General features: G+C 35.5%; 1 long non-coding RNA gene across 1 annotated transcript in view; it reads right to left on the bottom strand.

The window, feature by feature from the left end:
- Positions 1-6,983: 6,983 nt before the first annotated feature.
- Positions 6,984-21,673, bottom strand: part of LOC131068269 (uncharacterized) — an 80,339-nt gene continuing 65,649 nt past the window's right edge. Inside the window, exon 4 of the long non-coding RNA XR_009359316.1 lies at positions 6,984-7,156. This is a non-coding gene — a long non-coding RNA (uncharacterized LOC131068269). The remainder of the gene's footprint in view (positions 7,157-21,673) is intronic.

Genomic DNA, 21,673 nt, shown 5'->3' with positions numbered 1-21,673 from the left:
TAAGTTGGGTGATGAGATCCAAAACTCTGGAGGAGAAACCGAAAGACATAAGAACCTTCATGAGAAAAGACCAGTCAACCCTATCATAGGCTTTAGAGAGATCAAGCTTGAGGATGAGACCCTGCTTCTTTGCTTTAACAAGAGAGTGGATGTTCTCATGGACAGTTATAATAGAGTCAAGAATTTGACGACCAGGGACAAAACCATTTTATTGGTGATTAATAAGAGTAGGAAGGACGGACAGTAATCTGGAAGTTAGAACCTTAGAGATAATCTTATAAAAGGAATTGCAAAGACTAATAGGTCTAAATTTGTCCATAGAGTCAGCGCCTTGAGTTTTGGGAATGAGAGAAAGAAAAGTACCATTGATTTCTTTCAAAAGTTTTCTAGCCCCAAAAAATTCCTTGACCCCATTGGAAACATCTTTACCGACAATGTCCCAAAAATCTTAAAAAAAGAACATGGGAAAACCATCAGGGCCAGGCACTTTGTTACCATCGAAGGAGAAGACAACATTTTAAATTTCCAGAATCGAAGGAATGGAAGAAAGGGAGGCGTTCTTTTGTTCATCAATGAGACAAGGGATGTTATGAAGAAAAGAAGATTGAGCTTCAGCATCCAACCTGTGATCCCTCTTTACCAGTTCCAAGAAAAACCTTTTAGCTTTGTTCCTAATTTCATCCTCCTTGATAATCTCCCCATTATCCACCACAAGTTTGGTAACCCTATTAACTGTTTTATGCTTGATCATCGACATATGGAAGAATCTTGTGTTGCTATCTCCTTCCTTGAGCCAAATGCATCTAGATCTCTGCTTCCAGAAGGTTTCCTCTTTGGCAATGATATCATGCTATTTTTTGAGAGTCTCATTTTCATCAGCAATGGACACAGTACTGAAACCATCTTTCTGGATTTGAGTTTGTATTTCTTTAAGGTCTTCCTGGACTTTGCCTTTGGCCTCAAAAATGTTCCCAAGGCTGGATTTATTCCAGAGTCTTATGTTATCCTTTACACTTTTAAGCTTCTTAACAACTCTATACATAGCAGTTCCCTCAACTTGAATGCTCCACGTTTTCTAGATATTACTTTTGATGTTTGGGTGAAGGTTCCACATTTTTTCAAATCTGAAGGGGAAGTTTCTCCTTATATTGATGGATTCAACAATGAAAGTGATGGGAAAGTGATCCGATCCAACCCGAATGTGGGTCGACAAAGAACAGAAATAATGACTATACCAGTCATCAGAAATGAGAGTCCTATCAAGACGAACTTGGATAAGATCATTACCAGTTCTCCTGTTAGTCCAAGTATAAATAAATTGTAATGTTAACCCTAATCCTAACTCTAATAAATATGTAAATCCAAACCCTAAAAATAACCATAATTATAACCCTAAACATAACTTTAACCCAAACCCTAATACTAATTGTAACCCTAATCAAGATGCAAATACAAAACCTAACAATAACCATAATTATAACCTTAAACCTAACCATAACCCAAACCCTAAAACTAACCCTAATCCTTACAATGATGCAAACCCTAACTATGATTATAATCCTAATCCTAAACCCTATCCTGAACCATAAACCTAACCCTAACCATGATTTGAACCCTAAACCTAACCAAAATCCTAGACCCTAACCCTATCCATAATCCTAACAATAACCCTAACCATGGTGCAAATCCTAACCCTAACTGTGATTTAAAGACTAACATTAATCCTAACACTAACCCTTAACCCTAAGGGTTGGATAGCCATTTCACTAAAACTAACCCTACAACTAGCCCTAACCATGATGTATATCCTAACCCTTACCATAACCATAATTATAATCCTCAACCTAAGTATAACCTAAACCCTAAACCCTAACCCAAACAATAATCCTAACCCTAACCTTAATCTTAATCTCTAACCCTAACAATAATCCTAATCTTAACCCTACCCGTGATGCAAATCCTAACACTAACCCTAACCATGAAATAAACACTAAGATTAATCCTAACACTAACCCTAACCCTAACCATGATGTAAACCCTTACTCTATATTGATAATCCTAACCATAATTGTAACCCTAAGCCTAGCCATAACCTAACCCTAACTCCAACCCCGACCATGATGTACATCATAACCCTAACCATAATCCTAACGATAACTCTAAACCCTAACCCTAATCTAATCTAACCATAACCCTAAACCCTAAAACCTAATCCTAACCCTAACCCTAACCCAGTCCATAACCCTAACCCTATCCTTAATCTTAAACCCTAATCATAATCCTCACCATAACCCTAAGCATAATTTAAATCCTAACCCTAACCCTAAACCTAACTCTAACCATGATGTTAATCATGACCCTAACCCTAACCCTAATGTTAACCCTAACCCTAACTATGATGTAAACACTAACCTAGCCATTATCCTGACTATGACCCTAACCTAAGCCTAACTATTATCATAAACGTAACCTTAAGTCCAACCATGATGTAAACAATAAACTCAACCATAACCCTAACCCTAATCCTAATGCTAACCTAATTGTAATCCTAAACCTTAACCCTAATAATAATCCTTCTCTAAACTTAACCCTAAACCAAATTAAATTTTAATCCTAATCTATTCCTAAACCTAGACCCTACTCCTAACTAAACTTTAATACTAATTTAACCCTAACCTTAATGTAATTGAACCTTAACCCTAATTTTAACCCTAATTTTGTTGTAAATACCAAATGTAATTGTAGCCCTGGCACTAAACCCTAACCATAAACTTAACCTTAACTCTAAACCTTAACCCTAACCATAATCCTAACTATAATCATAAACCGTAACCCTAACCATAATCCTAAACCAAAACCAAACCCTAACCATGATATACACCCTAACCATTATCATAACCCTAACCCTAATCATAACCCTAAACATGATATAAACCTTATAAATTACCATAATACTAAACTTAACCTTCATCCAAAACATAACCATAAACCAAATCCTAATCCTAACCATACCCCCAGCTATAATTCTGACCCTAACCCTAACAGTAATTATGCTTACCCTAAACCTAACTTTGATGTAAACCCAAAACATAATTGTAAACTTGACACTAGACCCTAACCCTAACCATAAATTTAACCCTAATATTAATTTGTAACCATAACCCTAACCCTAACCATAATCCTAATTGTAATCCTAAACCCTAACCCTAACCACAATCCTAAACCAAAACCAAACCCTAATATTGATGCTAACCATAACCATGATATAAACCCCAACCATTATCATAACCCTAACCCTAATCATAAACCTAACTTGAAACATGATGTAAACCTTAATCCTGACAATAACACTAACCTTAATCCTAACGCTAACCATAAGCATAATACTCGTGATTAAATAAAGTTTTATATTATTTAGTATTTGCTTTGATCTTGCAACACATATATATTATTAAAAACAGTCTAAATAGATATATTAAATTTCATATATGTCTACCTAATAATATAATAATAATAATAATAATATTATAATATAATTTATTCTAATAAAAGAATATATAATTATATATTGATTTATTTTATGTTTTTCATGTTGCACCGCACGACTGCCACTAGCATATATACCTTAAATTTTAATTTCATCTATATAAAATACGCTGAGAGATATCCTTCTCGAGACGCCTATTTTTAATGAATTTTACACCCTAAATTCAAATAGGCTCCTCGAGAAGGATATCTCTCAACGTATTTTATATAGATTAAATTAAAATTTAAGGTATATATGCTAGTAAATAAACTCATGCTTTTATTTACTCCATACATAATACTTATTAAGTGATTTATAATTCATCGCTGAATAAATATTAATTACATTGATATTAGTTATTAAGTGATAAATTATATTAATTACATTGATATTAGTTATTAAGTGATGAATTATAAATCACTTAAGTAATAAGCACTCAAAAGAGATGCAAAATAAAACATTTGATCCCTAATGCCCAAGAGGGTATAAGGAAGGGGAAATGTAAAAAGAAAACCAAAAAAAATGTTTGTCTTTTCGAATATATTAGGGTAAAATGAAACCCTAAATCATTCATATCCTCTTGACATTCGATACTTTCATTTTGCTACTGTGTTGAGTGTCGCCATGATATTCACTCCTTGAGGGTATGAACAAGTTTTTTCTGGAAATATTTGCAAGCGTCTAGCATAGGTGAAGGGCATATTTAAATGATTTTATGTGTGCTGCATATTTTGATGAGTTTTTCATTAATATTGAACTGCATTTGGCATCATTATACTTGGAAGTATGTTGGGTTTTCTGGAAGCTTTCATTTTGTTTCTTCGTCAGGCCGTCACAGGTAAGATTGCAAAGCTATTTCTTTAACTCCATTAATGGCTACCAATAACGGTGACATTATCATTATTGCCTACAACTTTCATTGATCAATTTTGAGCTCCATTTTGATGTAATAAAATTTCAGTGACATGAGTATCCTCTGCATATTCTCATTTATTTCAACTTGTGGCTACATTCAAAGGCCATGCAAGTCATGGTTTGAAACCCTTACACATCCTCTGATTTTGAAGGAGCTTTACAAGCTCAACAGTGGCTCCATATTATTGTCTCTGTTTGTATTGAAGGCATTGTGCTTTTCGATTGGTAATTTGATCCTTATGCTCTACTAATATGGCAATGCCCTTCAATGGTTGTATTTAGGCCATTGTCTTGATTTGTTGCTCTAGATGCCATTGATGGATGGTTACATGTCGTTTAACAAAAATCTCATACCCTTTGACTATTATTCATGATTTACTATATGTACTTTAAAGTTTGATTGTCTTATATATGCTAATGGTTACAACACATACATATTCGCTGAGTAATAATTCTTGCATCTGTGTTCCGATAAAATTGTCTTTTTATCAAAAGCTACAACAATCACAATTTTGAAACCATTTATGATATTGGACTTCTTCAAAACCCTTTGTCTTCAATATATGCTCCTATGTTTTGAATGGACCATGAATGCCTTTGTCTTTAGGCTTATGACTATATTTTCCACGAGGCTTTGATTGTGATTTCATTGTATTATTAATTCCTTACTATCTTTTCTTCTCTCTATTATTTTATAGTCTTCAATCACTGCAATCTATATGTTATTATGTATTGAGCTCAAAGTTAATAACATATAATCATAGCGTATTGAAAAGAGAATCAGAAATTTGTATATTAGCTTCTCTTTTCATTATCCAACAACGCCAATGATTGTTCCTATTATCAAACTCTTCATACTTTGGTAGCTGCAAACCTGGGTCTTTAATTCCTAATTGATGAATTCTTTCCTTCAATATGCCCTTAGCTTCGAGCTCTTGTGCCCATTGTAACTCCTCTCATGAGATATAATCATAAAACATGTTGTGTAGGTATGTTTTCTCTCATCACCATAGATTGCACTATATATTGAACACAGTTGTTGCTATTATGATGTTTCCAATAACTCTTCAAACCTGTACTTTTCCCATGCACTATCATTGGGCTTCAAGGTCACTGTTTATTGATATCTTTGACATGCTTTATGAGCGCTACAACCTTATGCTTGTCTATAGATTGTATGCTTTGATGAACTCTCACTTATTTGCATTTGTCACTGTTTTGGGATCACTGAGATAATTATCAATATCTTTGATTTTTGTGTCACTGCTTCCTTTCTATTTTCTACTATTGATTACTTCGAACATTGAGGACTGCATACTATATTGCTTTTCATTGGCTATGAACACTATTGTATCTATCCTATTTTTGAATGCAATGATTGAGCTATATGCCTTTGAAATGGATTTATCAATCACTATACACTACAGTTCATTGTCTTTAAGTTCTCGTGAACTGCTATAGATCACTATGTAGCATGATCTCACTGTATTTGATAGTGACACTGATCATCTGTAGAAATGTCACTGGTGATTATTGTTGTCTTCAATGACACTGTGGTCCCATTGAGCATCAATTTTCTATTTATATCAGTGAACTCACTACTTCAGTGTTATAAATGATGAATTCATGTTTGATTGAATCACCATGTCATGTAGGAAAACACACTAAATCTCTGCCAATAACAATAGGATAAATGATTACATGTTGGGGTCAACCCTTATGGGAGCCCATTTTACTCCAAAAGCTATGATATTTGATATATCATATGAACTTGTAAAGTATTTCAATAAAGAGTATCGTACATGTACATGTACAATGAACAAACATGTTAGATAAAAATGAAATTCTGATTTTCATGGATATTGTCGATGATTTTCTGCATATTCTTTGATATTTCACTGTTCTTCATAACTTGTTTGATGCCCTATGAAAATGATTATCCATTTCCTGAAGTTACATATGAATTGATTAGGTATCCTGAGCTCTAACACCACTTTTTCATCTCTTGCAGACACCTCTGGAGAAGTAGAGTGTAAAAGAGCATGAAGACAAGCGACAACTCAGCCTCGAGGGTTGATCATTTAGGCAACGATGGATCCCTACTCCTTTTTTTATGCTTTCTTTCGTAAATGTATATATTTATTTTCATAATGCACTAAATGAGTTACTCCCACAGCTTGTGTGGGACACTATACTTTTGATATTCATGAATAAAGAAAAAACATCCTTCTATGCAAAGTTGTAAACAGTTCTTTCTTGAAAACACCTGCATTGAATATATTATTCATTTGATAACATCTCTTACTTGTATGAGAATTTGGGCACAATAAGATATGTACTTTTAATTTTTTAGTGCAAATGTTGTCCCGACTCTACCTGATTGAGCTGGAGGCGAAATTAGGTAAAAATGCTACCTAAATTCCTCTCAGCTCAATCAAGTAGACCTAGGATAGCATTTGCATTAAAAAATTGAAAGCATGTATCTGATTATGTATAGGTATCAAAAATATTTTCTTTATTAATAAATTCAAAAAGCATAGTGTCCCACACAAGCCATGGGAGTAACTAATTCAATGTGTCATACAAGAAAACTATACATTTACAGAAGAAAGCATATAAAAGGAGTAGGGATCTGTCATTCCCTGAATGACAAATCCTCGAGGTTGACTTGTCGCTTGTATTCATGCTCCTTACACTTTGCTGCTCCAGAAGTGCCTGCAAGTGATGAAAAGTGATGTTGAGCTCAGGATACCTAATTAGTTCATATGTAAAATCAGCAAATGCATAGAAGCTTTCATAAAGCGTCAAATCAGTTATTCAAGTTATCACATATATTAGAGAGGAAAGCAAAAAAATCATCATCAATATCCATTACAATCTGAACTTGATTGTTTCACCTAACATGTTTGTTCATTGTGCAGGTACAGGTATCATATTTATTGTTAGATTATATTATACTGAAATCAAATATCACAACATGTCGAGTAAAATGGGCTCCCACAAGGGTTGAGCCCAGCATGTTGTAATCTAATTTAACAGAGGCAAAGGTCTTTCTTGTTTCATGGTAATTCAGTCAAGAAGGGGTTCATCATTCACAACAGTGAATTGATGAATTCATTGGTATAAATAAAAAATCACTACTCAATAGAACCACACTGACATAAGAAATACAAGTAGTAGAAACTTAAATGATAGTGGCAAAACAAGGTTTTCCCTTAGTCAAAGGGGTCAAAGAGCAACAGTATAGGGCATTGCTATAGTCAATGGACAATGCTTTCAAGCTTATATGACAATGGTGAAAAGATGTTGTGAAAAGCATAATACATAATCATAACAAGAATAGTAAAGGTATTGCATCTTTTACAAGGAGCTATGTTTGAACAATCTCAAAAATAATTCACGAGACGCAAAATGAATAAATAAGGGTATAATAATCTTATCCTGCAAGTTACAATGACAATCATTTTCATGTCAAAGAATGGTGCTACGACAGAGATGGAATCAAAACTCATTGAGTTTGCAGCATCATGAAAATACGGAGCTTGTATTGGAAGATGAAGTTTAAATTGTCTTGCCAGGGCCTAACATAGTCCTACTAAACCAATCCATGACAGTGACAACATATATGAGATAGAGGTCACATGTTGTCAATGAACAATTGCAAAGGATATTCACCATGCACAAAAGGAATAATGCAAAGTGCAGCCAATAATGAAACTTAGAGATAGAGGTAACATAAGAGATATTCCATGACAGTGACAGCAAATAAGAGATAGAGGTCACATGTTGTCAATGAACAGTTGCAAGGGATATTCACCATGCACAAAAGGAATAATGCAAAGTGCGGCCAACAATGAAACTTAGAGATAGAGGTCACATAAGAGATATTTCATGACAATGGCAGCAAATAAGAGATTGAGGTCACATGTTGTCAATGAACAGTTGCAAGGGATATTCTAATGCACAAAAGGAATAATGCAAAGTGCAGCCAACAATGAAATTTAGATCAGCCACAACCTGCACAATGTATGCTCTGTGACAATAGAAATATGCGGTTTCAACCCCTACATTATCACAGCGTGTTCAATACAAACAAAGAGGATAATGAGAATCCACTATCGAGCCTATAAGGTTCCTTCTAAATTAGAGATAAAGTTGTAAGGGTTTCAAGACATGGCCTGCCTTATGGCCTTAGAATGCAGCATCAAGATTGAAACAAGTAATAATATACAAAGTTTGCCAGTTGTGGCCTAGATAATGAATTCAAACTTGCAAAATCTTTCTAAGATTTGATAATCAAAAGGAGGTACAACATCATTCATCAAATGCACATAGAATAATGTTGCAACTGGTATCTCTCAAAGTTGGAGATGGAGCTTAAACAAATGTTTTCATTCACAAGTGATAAAGCTTGTCATGGCAGCCTGAGTATTGCCTTCAAACTCTTCCAGAAAACCCAACAGACTTCCAAGTATGGCAGCATCAAGGAGTAGTCACAAAGCAAATGACAAATCTTCATGAAATACGAACCACAAAATATGCCCTTCTTTTTATTAAAACTCGGAATGAGCAAATACACAGAGAGTTTGCAAGTCATGGCATATTTCATGGCGCCAAAATATAGTTCAAAGTTGATGAATAGAATCACACAGAAAACCATCAAAATATGCCTTTAAATAAAATCGTGCAGAGCTCGAAATGAGTTTTTTAAACATAGGAAATGCAAAGAATTTACTAGATCCGGGTGCCTATTGTCGACACCTGCAAATTCTTCAAGAAGACTTCCATTCAAACCCTGAGGATGTGAAATGCACCATGGTGGCACCTCAAGAAGCAGATAGAGCAAATTAAATATGTGTCGAATGAATGCTCTTGCCTTGTGTTAGGGTTTCATTTACCCTAAAGTATTCGACCAAGTCTAGGCATTTTGCCTTTGTGTTTTTTTTTTCAATTTGACCAAGTCCAGTGATCGAATGTTTCACTTTGCATCCCTTTCTTGAATGTATAATATTTATTAAATGATTTATAATTTATCACTAAATGAACATTATCAATGCAATTAATATTTATTAAGTGATAAATTATAAATCACCTAATAAATATAATTATGAAAAAAATAATAACATGGACTTAAGTATAAATGAAATAAGAAAAATATTTATTAAAGTGATAATTAATAAATCACTTTATTAGATATTTTTCTTATTTACATATATTGATAAGGCAAGAGATATTATTACATTTAAAAGGAGAGTCAAGAATATAGGGGTAGTTGTATAGGTGGGCAAACATGTGGAGGGAATATGTCTTGTTTGAGTTGTTTAGGGACCGTTTAATGCATTTTTAAGAGCGTTTATGATAAAGGATGATAAGGCTTGACTTTTTTCTCAAGCACAAGCCTTTTCAAAGTTGTTTAGGGACCTAAAAAATAGGCTTTTTGAGTATGCACGACCAAAAGAGGTAGAGTCTTGTTTTCATACAACTGCTTTGGGAAAGCATAAATATATCCAAGTTGTTGGAGTTAGTTCTTACTGGTCATTCTTCTTGCAACTTGTAATTTTTAGAGTTCTTTTTGCAAAAGTGAAGAGTTTGTAACTCATTTTCAAAGATTGATCCAACATTGTAACACCTTTTAATTAGTAATAAGCAGTTTATGCCTTCTCATTTTTATGATATTGTATGCTTAGTGCTGATGCAGTTTCATGTGATGTCTCTTGTCCTTGTAATTGTATCTTATATTGGCAACTTTATACAGGAATACATACATATTTGCAAGTTATAAGTTGTGTCAATTATAAAATCAGTCTTAAGTTGTGAGAAAGAGTCTTTTTCCCCATAGGATTGTTATTATTTAGCCTTCTTATAAATTGATGCAAATATTATGAATCACTGAGTTGTGCAAGAAAACCATTGTGTTATTGGTTATTGTGTGTGTTAGTCAGTTGTCCAAATTTAGAATTATCACTTTGGTGTATCACCTTAGGTTTAGGGTTTCAGTTTCATGTTCTCCTTCTTATAGTTTCCTCTGCAAAGATTAGTTTTAAATACCTTCTAGGTGAAGTATCAAGAGGAAGCCGACCTTCTCCGCAGGTTCATTCTCATAACAGGTTACCCACATCCTGTGAATGTTCCTATGTATCACTAGATTGTTGAGTTTACTCAACAAGGTGCAAATATGTTGGCAATATGGAGAAATTGATTACGTGTTACATTGATGTTTTGTCATTGACGGCAACACCGGCTGTTCTGGTTGTTTACCGGTTTCTGGTTGGTTCCGGTAGAGTGGTTGGATTATGATATTGATCCGGTATGCTCTAGTATGCTTTGGTTTGTGGAATTGATTTTCATTTGTCATTCATGCTATTCAGATGTGTATCATGATCAATTCGTTCGGGATTTGATGGCTAAGATACTATCATTTGTTCTAGTAAGCCTTTTGGTCACCGGTAAGGGTTTTACCAACAGAGCTTTGTTGAAGATCTTTTGATGCACATGATAAGTGGTGTTGGTGCAACTTCTAGATGGCTTTTGCGATGTTGTTGGTTATCTTGTTTGTGTTCCTGTTGATCGGTGGTGTTGGATTTGGTTTATGACAAACTATTTTGGGTCCAATATTATCTAAGTTATGGACCAGTTTATGTAACATGTTGGTGAATGATCCCAATGTGTTACCAGCGGGATTTAATGATTGGTTCAGATTTTTTGTGGCCTAAGACGACTTGGTTGATCATTGGATTATGGGTTTATGTTATGAATTTATTGTATTATCTTTTAACTGGCCGACGTAATTGGTTAGGTCTCGGTTTGGTATAAATATGATGTAAGATCTCTTTGTAGATCATGGGTATATGGGATAATGGTTATGGGATGGTTATATGATTACCTGTGTTCGAAATGTTGTAATCATATGCAAGACTCTTGGTCGATCATAGGTGATTGAATTGGGTTGGTAAGAGAAGTTTAAAACCTCTAGTACTGAGCTTAACCGGAATTGTACTCAGGCATAGGAGAATTTATCTTTGCAGTTCACTCTTCTTTCCCGATTAATAATGCTATTTTATAGTCAGTGAGGCTCCTTTTGTGATGAGCAATACACTCTAGGTTGTTGGCCTTCATGCCTGTGCAGGCCCCTCATATTGTAATCACATACTTACTGCAGAAGTATTATCTAACTGTGGGTAGGCTTCCCACCATGGTTTTTCCCTTTACCGAGTTTTCCACGGACAAATATTGGTGTCATGTGTTCTGGATGGATGGTAGTTGTTATGTGATTTATGTTTATGCTTAATTGCTATATCATTTATTCTGGTATTTGTTTTATGCATTCCAGTATTGAGTTTACGTGTTCTAGTAATAAGGATTTGAATGCTTAAATTTATGTAATCTATTGATAAATGATTCACCCCATGTCTTGGTCGATCATAGGTGATCGATTTGGGTTGGTAAGAGAGGTTTAAGACCTCTGGTACTGAGCTTAACTGGAACTGTAATCAGGCATAGGAGATGTTATCTTTGCAGTTCACTCTTCTTTCAAGATTGTAGTCTGGATTTATTTTGCAGTTAGTGAGGCTCCTTTTGTGATGAGCAGTGCGCTCTAGGTTGTTGCCCTTCCTGCATGTGCAGGCCCCTCGTATTGTAATCACAAACTTACTACAAAAGTATAATCTAACTGTGGGTAGGCTTTCCATCGTGGTTTTTCCCTTTACCAAGTTTTCCACGTACAAATATTGGTGTCATGTATTCTGGATGGTTGGTAATTGTTCTGTAATTTTTCTTTATGCTTAATTGTTATATCAGTTATTCCGGTATTTGGTTTATACATTCCGGTATTGAGTTTACGTGTTCCGATAATAAGGATTTGAATGCTTAAACTTATGTAATCTATTGAAAATTAATCCACCCCCCCCCTCAATTGTCCCCTAGTTATCTGAGTTGTCTAACAATTAGTATCAGAGCCTAGTCCTCTCTGGAGAAGCTTAACCGCTTGAGGAAGATCCTATGGCATCTAATAGTTCAAGTTCATAAAATACATCTGCAGTTGAACTCCAGAGAGAAATTCCTTGGCTTGATGGAACAACTTACAGGGTATGGAAGATTCAGATGGAGACTCGCTTGAGATATCTTGGAAAGGAAATTTGGGAGATCGTTGAGAAAAGGGGTAACTCATTTTAATCTGGCATCTGGCAATCCTCCTCCGGCAAGCCTGGATAAGGAGCTTGAAAATGATTGTAGAGCTAAAGAAGCCCTTTTGTGTGCACTTTCTGATCAGCAGATAATGGGACTTACTAACAAATCAACTACAAAAGCTATATGGGACAAATTGGAGACTCTGAATGAAGTTGACCCTACTGTTAAAATTGCTAGAATTAATGGTTATCGGGTGAGGTATGAGAACTTGGAGATGGAAGAAGATGAAAGGATTACTGCTTTTATGGAGAGATTTAATGACATTGTTATAGGAATTCAATGTTGTGGTGGATCTCTGAGAGAAGATGAAATAGTTTCTAAAGTGCTGAGAGCTTTGCCACCGGCTTATAACATGAAGGCTACTGCAATTAATGAGCTAAGAACTATGGCAACACCTTTGTTAATAGGGATACCTTGGTTGGGAAGTTATCTGCTTTTAAACTTGATGAATTTGGACCTTCTGGAGCTGTAAAATTTGAACCTGCTTTTCATGCATCAACATCATCTACCGGCAAGAGTGATTGGAAAAGCTTTATATGTAGAGGAACTAGAGGATATGAAGAAAGAAGATGAAGAGTTTGAGCAACTTGAAGCCTTATTTGCTAGAAGAGTACATAAAAGACTGGCTGGAAGTAAGTATGAAGGAAAATCACCTTTTAAATGTTTTGTATGTAATAAGATAGGTCGTTTTGCATCTAGATGTCCTGAAAGGAATTCAAGATTTAAAGAAAAGGAGCTAGAAGATCTTTTAGGCCTAACCATGATTATCATAACAAACATAAGTACAGGAGGAACAATGACAAATCATGCTACTTTGTTGATGAGGAAGGTGTAACTGATTCTTATGATCAATCGGCACAAGATTCATCTAGTGAATCCAGCAATAGAAAGGAATGGTTATTTTTGGCTATCAAGGAAGATGATCTGGTACCTGAAGATAAGGCCCTTGCTGCTAAAATTGAAGAAAATGATGAATGGGTGATTGGCAGTGGATGTTCACATCATATGACTGGAGATAAAAGGAAGTTCTTATCTTTGCAAGAATTTGATGGTGGTCTGGTTAGATTTGGAGATGACAAAGCATGCATGATTAAGGGAAGAGGAACAATATCATTGGATGGTAAGCATAACACTGATAATGTTTATTATGTTGAAGGTTTAACACATAATCTTTTGAGTGTAGGACAGTTGGTGGATAAGGGATTTCAGTTAAAGTTCAAGGATGGAAAATGCAAGATTATCAACAAATCTAGATTGGAGATTGAAACCGGTACACAAACTAAAGGTAATATCTTTCATTTGAACTTCAGTGAGAAGACATGTTTGATTGCACAAATTGATGAGAGTTGGCTATGACATAAGAGGTTGTGTCATGTGAGTTTTGATTGCATTGTGGAGAGCACAAATGTCAAGGTGGATGAGCATAACAAAAGTCAAATCAGAACTTATGAGAGAGAACCGGCAATGGAAATGATCATAACTGAACCGATAGCACCTACATTAGAACAAAATGTTCAACTAGTTACTCCGACAATATCAGAAAATTCAACAGTAACTGAAGATCAGGGCAGAGGAATAGAAATTCAGAAGACTCCTACATATGTAAGGTTGAATCATTCAGAAGATCAGATCATTGGAGACAAAAACAAAGGAGTGATGAAAAGAAGGTTGGCAGCTGACGAGGTATGTTTAATTTCTCAAGTTGAACCGGCATCAATAATTGAATCTTGTAAAGATGAATGTTGGATGAAACCTATGGAAGAAGAATTAGATCAGATAGAAAAGAATAACACATGGACTTTAGTTCCCCGAGCTAAAAATAAGGAGCTTATTGAAACTAAATGGGTTTTTAGGAATAAATTGAATGAATATGGACAAGTTGTGAGGAATAAATCTAGATTGGTTTGTAAAGGATATTCTCAGAAGAAAGGAATTGATTATGATGGAACCTTTGCACCGGTAGCTAGGATTGAAGCTGTGAAATTATTTCTTGATTATGCTGCACATAAGAACTGCAAAGTTTATCAGATGGATGTTAAGTGTGCATTCAAGTTTGCTAGAGAGTTGTTGAAGAAATTTGGGTTGGAAAATTCTAAATCGGTTGGTACTTTCATGGTTACAAGTGAGAAATTGACAAAGAAAGATGCATCTGCACCGGTAAATCCTACAAGGTACAAGTCTATGATTGGAGGTTAGTTATATCTGACTCAGACTAGACCGGATATAATGAATGCAATTTGTATTGTATCAAGATATCAATGTGATCCTAGATAGAATCATGAGAGTGCAGTGAAAAGGATTTTTAGGTATTTGTAGGGAACAACTGAATATGGTTTGTGGTATCCTAAAAATGATGACTTTACATTATATGCATATACAGATGCAAATTGGCCTGGAGATGTTGATGATCGGAAGAGCACATCTAGTGGAGCTTTCTTTCCTGGAAAGAAAATTGTTTCATGGATCGGCAAAAAACAGTCATGTACCTCTTTATCTACTACTGAAGTTGAGTATGTTGTTGCTGCTACTAACTGTAAACAAGTTCTATGGATGAAGCAAATGTTGAAGGATATAAAGGTGGATTGTAATGAATCGGTAGTTATTCATTGTGATAACTCTGCTGCTATTGATATATCAAAGAATCTGGTATTTCATTCTAAGACAACACATATCTATCAAGTATAACTTTTTGAAGGAGAAACTGGAAGCAAATGAAGTCAGAATAGTTTATGTGAACACTAAAGAGCAGATTACAAACATCTTCAATAAACCTTGGCCTAAAGAATCATTTGAGTACTTTAGAGACAGATTGGGGGTTTCTGCCCCTCCAGTAGAGACCTAAGTGATGATGATTGGCATCAGTCTGCTATGCATTATCAGAGCTATTACTAATTCCAGATTGATGTGGTGGTGCTATTACTCAGGGGGAGTAGTCAGTTGTATGAATAAGAGGATTTATGATCTTTCTTTGATATTTATGTCAGATCTTTAGCATTGATGTCAAAGGGGGAGATTTACTCTTGTGAAAAACATAAGGGAGAGATATATTCATTAGGGTAGTTTGGTTCAAATCTTCACTGCTATATCATTTTGTGGGAGATTGTTGGTTGTCTTCCACAGGGCGGGACTTGTTTGGCATTTCTTGGCACTTGGATATTTTTCATATATAGTGTTGTCATCAATGCCAAAGGGGAAGATTGTTGGCAATTTGGAGGAATTGATTGTGTTGCATTGATGTTTTGTCATTAATGGCAACATCGAATGTTTTGGCTGTTTACCGATTTGCAGTTGGTTCCGGTAGAGTGGTTGGATTATGATATTGATCCGGTATGCTCCGATATGCTTTGGTTTGTGGAATTGATTTGAATATGTCACTCATACTATTTAGATGTGTATCACGATCAGTTAATTCAGGATTTGATGACTCAGATACTACAATTTGTTCTAGTAAGCATTTTGGTCACCGATAAGCGTTTTACTGCCAGAGCTTTGTTGAAGATATTTTGATGCACGTGATAAGTGTTGTTGGTGCAACTTCTAGATGGCTTTCGGGATGTTGTTGGTTATCTTGTTCATGTTCCTGTTGATCGGTGGTGTTGGATTTGGTTTATGGCGACCTATTTTGGGTCCAGTGTTATCTAGATTATGGACTGGTTTATGTAATATATTGGTGGATGATCCTGATGCGTTACCGACAAGATTTAATGATTGGTTTACATTGTTTTCTGCCTAAGCTGACTTGGTTGATCATTGGATTGTGGGTTTATGTTATGAATTTATTGTATTATCTTTTAGGCGGCCGACCTCATTCTTTAGTTCCCAGGTTGGTATAAATATAATATAAGATCTCCTTGTAGATCATGGGTATATGGGATTATGGTTATGGGATGGTTATGCAATTACCCGTGTCCGAATAATATTTTAATCATATGCAGGAGTCTTAGTCGATCATAGGTGATTGAATTGGGTTGGTAAGAGATTTTTAAGACCTCTGATACTGAGTTTAACTAGAATTGTACTCAGGCATAGGAGATGTTATCTTTGCAGTTCACTCATCTTTCCGGATTGTAGTCACTGAGGCTCCTTTTGTGATGAGCAGTGCGCTCTCTAGATTGTTGGCCTTCCTCCATGTGCAGGCCCCTCATATTATAATCACATACTGCAGAAGTATTATCTGATAGTGGGTAAGCTTCCCATCGTGGTTTTCCATGTACAAATTTTGGTGTCATGTGTTCTGCATGGATGGTAACTATTATGTAATTTATGTTTATGCTTAATTGTTATATCATTTATTATGGTATTTGGTTTATGCATTCTGGTATTAAGTTTATGTGTTCTGGTAATAAGGATTTGAATGCTTAAAGTTCTGTAATCTGTTGACAACTGATTCACCCCTCCCCCCCCCCCTCTCAGTTGTCCCCTGGTTATCTGAGTTGTCTAACAAAGTCTAGGTGATAATAGTTATGATCTGAATTCTTTTGGAGATGCAAAGAGGGAAAAGTTTAAAATGAATGTTGCTAATGATGTTTCTACTCCTTCTGAATTAGGAACAAAGTTAATGCTTGATATGAATACTCCTTTAGTTGATGTTACTTTATATAAACTAGTTGGAAGTTTAAATTATTTAACTCTTACTAGACCAAATATTACTTATAGTGTGCGTTTAGTTTCTAGATATATGTCTAAACCTCAACAAACTCACTTTAAAGTTACAAAAAAGAATTGAGATATATTAAAGGAACTCTTAATGTTGGGTTATTTTATGATGAAAATATGATTTTATTTTAAAAGGATTTACTGATTCAGATCTAGGGGAGATTCCAATCATGGGAAATCTACTTGTAGATATTGTTTCTTTGTTGTTTCAAGTGTCATTTCTTGGAATAGTAAGAAACAACAGTCTACTTCACTTGGTTCCACCAAAGCTAAATATAAAGGATGCACTAATGATTACTTGAAGATTTGGAGGTACCTCAACAAGATCCAACACCTTTGAATTGTGACAATCAAAGTGTCATTGCCTTGGCTAAGAATCATATCTTCCATGCAAGGACCAAACATATTGCTCTCCAACACCACTTTATTAGAGAACAAATTGAAGACAAGCAAGTTTCACTTCTATATTGCAAGGGTGAAGATCAAATTGTTGATATTCTAACAAAATCACTTCGTAAAGAGAAGTTCCAACTTCATTGTAAAAATCTTGGTTTGCGACCCATTGAAGGGTTTGATGTAAACTCCCCAAGTAAAGCTTAAGGGGGGATGTTAAAGCATTTAATCTTTACTTGGCTTAGGTTTATTTGTATTTAGTTTAGGATGTCCCTTTGGAATCCCTACATGTAATTTGTCCTTCTGTACATGTGTGAGGACAAGTCATTTATTTTAGTTTCCTTTATTAAGGATGTTGACACTTTGCACACATATTATGTGTCTCCTCTTCTCATCACTATTTAAGAGATGCTTCTCCTTTCATTCTTCACTTTGGATATCATTGTAATGACTCTCTCTCTCTCTCTCTCTCTCTCTCTCTCTCTCTCTCTCTCTCTGCTCTCTCAGCTTTGTCTTCATTCATAATACATACAGGGTTTTTCTTTGTTTTTCCCCTTTCAAAAGCTCTTGTGTCTCCTCTTCAAGTTTTGGGTGATTGCTTTCAAGTTGTTCTCTACTTTGGTAATATTACTTCAATCAACATACATACTTGGACTTATTTCTCATTTTCTTGCTCTTGAATTTCCCTTCAAATGGAACCAAATCATTATCCAAGCAATTATGATGAGGAAGGCTCAAAATTACGACGAGGAAGGCTCAAAATTGGAAGTTAAACAAATGGATCAAGTTAATCTCAGGGCTCCTTAAATTTTCTATTTTCAAATTATTGCATATCAAAAGAGATGGAAATGTGTTGGTGGATAGGGTATCGAATCAAAGTTGCTCTCTCACCGAGGAACAACCAACTTGGTGGGATGATATGAACTACTTCTCTTTTGAAACCACATGGGAGGTGATGCGTTGAAGGATTTCGCAAAAAGGTTACAGGGTGAGGACACTACCACTTTTACAAACAGTTGACTCTCCTCATCATGCGCTTTGAATTTGAAAGCTTAGAAGACCATGCAAAGGGGACAAGATTTCACATGTGTCTCGATATTTTTTCCCAAGCATAGGTCACAAGGGTTCACTTATTCATTTCGTGGTATAAGTGTCAAGTAGAAGTTGTCTCTACTCTCTGCTATCTTCTTAGCAAAATTCATTGGGTGCAAGTTCAGAGACGTTGGAAGGTAGAGTGAGGAGTAGACGACTTGTTCAGGTGCAGGCTAATGGAGGCCAACTTCTCCTTTGAGGTAGCTAAGCAACAAGGTGCCTTTAAAGGTGTGATATTAGAAAAAAGGAGGAGACATGTTTTCAAAATAGAGGATCTCAAGTTCCTAATAATGGTGGATGTCTTTTTAGAGGAGGCATACATGAAAACATCCTTCAAGTTCAGAACTAATGTTGATATTGCATCCATTTTTCTAGCCTAGTGCCTTGAGCTTGGCACAAAGGAGGGTGTGAAATGGGTGACGAGAGAATGCATGAAAGAAGAATGGAAGGAGGGACTGAATTCCTTTTTAGCCATGGCAAGACCCAGGGAGGGATTCATTAACATTAGAGGGCAATGTATCTATGCCGCAGAAGTTACTCCCCCTCTACAACCTTTCATGGTTTGGGGAGTTGATGATGATAGAGAGAGCAGAAGAGCAGAAGCACGCGATGGATGGAGAAGGATAAAAGAATATCTGAGAGAAAGGGAAGGAGAAATACAAGAGCAAGAAGGGGATACAATGCAAAAAAAGAAAAAACCATATTTCAAGAAAGAGGATTATTGGGTTAGTTGTGGCATACAAACGGGAGAATCCTCTAATCAGTAAGGAGTTTAAATCTCAGAAGGGATTTTTTGTTAATCAATGGCTTGGCTTTTTGTAATCTTGTTCAAGGGATAATGTTTGTAGTCAGTCTAGATCTATGCAGATGCCAAGTATAGGAGTAGTATTCGAATGTAGTATTACGTAAGGGCTTGTTCTGGTGTTGCTTTTCATACGACAAGTAATGCAACACATTTTTTATCTTATATGTAATCTTTGATATTTCTATTAATATAATTATAATATTTATTGATAAATATATATATATATATATAAGATAATATAACAATGTATTATATTAATATTTTATTATCTCTTATATATTTATTTATTTTTGGTGAGTAAATAGTTTTACATCAAATTTTCCTTCTATGCTAAACTACAAAAAAAAAGCATTCTCAACTACAGCCCACCGCCTAAGCATTCATAGAAAAAACTACATCCAGCCTTCCAAAAAACAAAGGATTCCATATATAACTAAACTAACCACCTATATATCGCCTATCTAATAGTTTAATTTTTAACATTACAAAAAAGTTTCCTTATCAATTCGTTAGCACCCATCCATACCAAGACCACCTCGACCATCAACCAATTACCACACAACCCTCCTACTCGCCAACAGCATCCTTACGCTCAACCCTTTTCCTCATCTCCCTCACGATCCTATCCCATCTAATGACCAAACTCTCTTTACCATAGTCAATATGAGCTTCAGACCTTCCAACTTCTTCGACATCACATTCATTCTCTGCAACCCATTCCTCCTCGCGACCCAGATGTAGCACACCCACTATCTCAACAACATCCTTGTCAATTTCCTCACCCATAAAGCCTTTTGTGATTAGATAGTCCCACTCCCAGTCTGAACATGTGGGCACTTTGATTTTGGCTATATAGAGCAAAAAATTGATGCTTCTGTCTATCTCCCCCCATCGACCCATCAGAATGTCGGGCTCTAAAGTCCTTACAATTGGGAATTTGTGAACCTTAACTGCAACTCCACCATCCTTGCCCATATAATACTTCTGAGGAAGGGTGATAAGGAGATTCTTGTCTACATTATCTATAACAACGTCTATTTCGCCAAGAAAGTCATGCTTGAACACCATCTAGGTCAATTTTTTAGCCCATTCCTTCGACGTGCCCACATAGATCAACATTGCCAAGAAAAATGCTTGCATGCTTGAACTAACTCTGTAACTATGATGAGCTAGTATAAATTCCCAACCCAACACCTCCTTTTAAGCATGCATGATATACATGTCACTATTCAACAGCACACCCCCCAACCACTTGTCTGTTATCTCACCCAAAAATGTCATATGTGGCTTGGTAGCCTAGTGAACTACACAGAAGGCTAAGATTGCCAAACTAAGAAAACTCACTCTATTTAATTGTAAACTCACATAACACCCAAAACCATATAAAATATGGTATTCTACGTACCTCCCCCCCCCAACCCCCCCAAGCTTGCACTCTTCTAGAATATTTATACAAAAATATGAAACTTCCAAATCCACAAAATCTAGAACAACCTTAACATTATGTAACTACTGTTATTCAAAATCTTAACCAAATTCCAAATATGTTGAAATCAGTTCACGAAAACTAAAATCTAAATGTTTGTTGCTCCTGCATCAGACTCCCAAGGAACAAAAGGCGTGTTTATGGGTCTCAATACTGACACTATGCTTGAATATATCTAATCTTGTCATCCATGTGGCATCTTCAACTGGTTGGTCCTTCCATTTGACCAAGTACTGAAGATATTCTTTGTTTTTGGTCTTCTTTACCACATTTTTGTCTAGAACTGATTCAATCTCCTTTGGTTGTGTTTTGAGTAGTTGTTGTTCCCAACTTATAATATGATCATCCCCAAGTTCAAGTCCATTTATTGAGTCCTCTTCTCCTTTGAAAGGACACAAATTTGAAACATTGAATATGGGAGAAATACCAATGTCATCTGGAAGCTCAATTTCATAGGCATTAGAAGAAAACTTCCTTAAGATTTTGCAAGGCCCAATCTTTGTCAATTTCAACTCGTTGTATTCTCTTTGAGAACCTTTCCTTCCTTAGGTGTACTAGAACCAAATCTCTAACTTCAAAATTTACCTCTTCTTTTGTACTTGCTTGTGTTTTC

Source organism: Cryptomeria japonica, chromosome 11 (genome assembly GCF_030272615.1).
Source record: "Cryptomeria japonica chromosome 11, Sugi_1.0, whole genome shotgun sequence".
Classification (NCBI taxonomy): Eukaryota; Viridiplantae; Streptophyta; class Pinopsida; order Cupressales; family Cupressaceae; genus Cryptomeria; species Cryptomeria japonica.
Note: the sequence above shows the minus strand (reverse complement) of the source record. Positions and strands in the feature narration are given on the sequence as shown.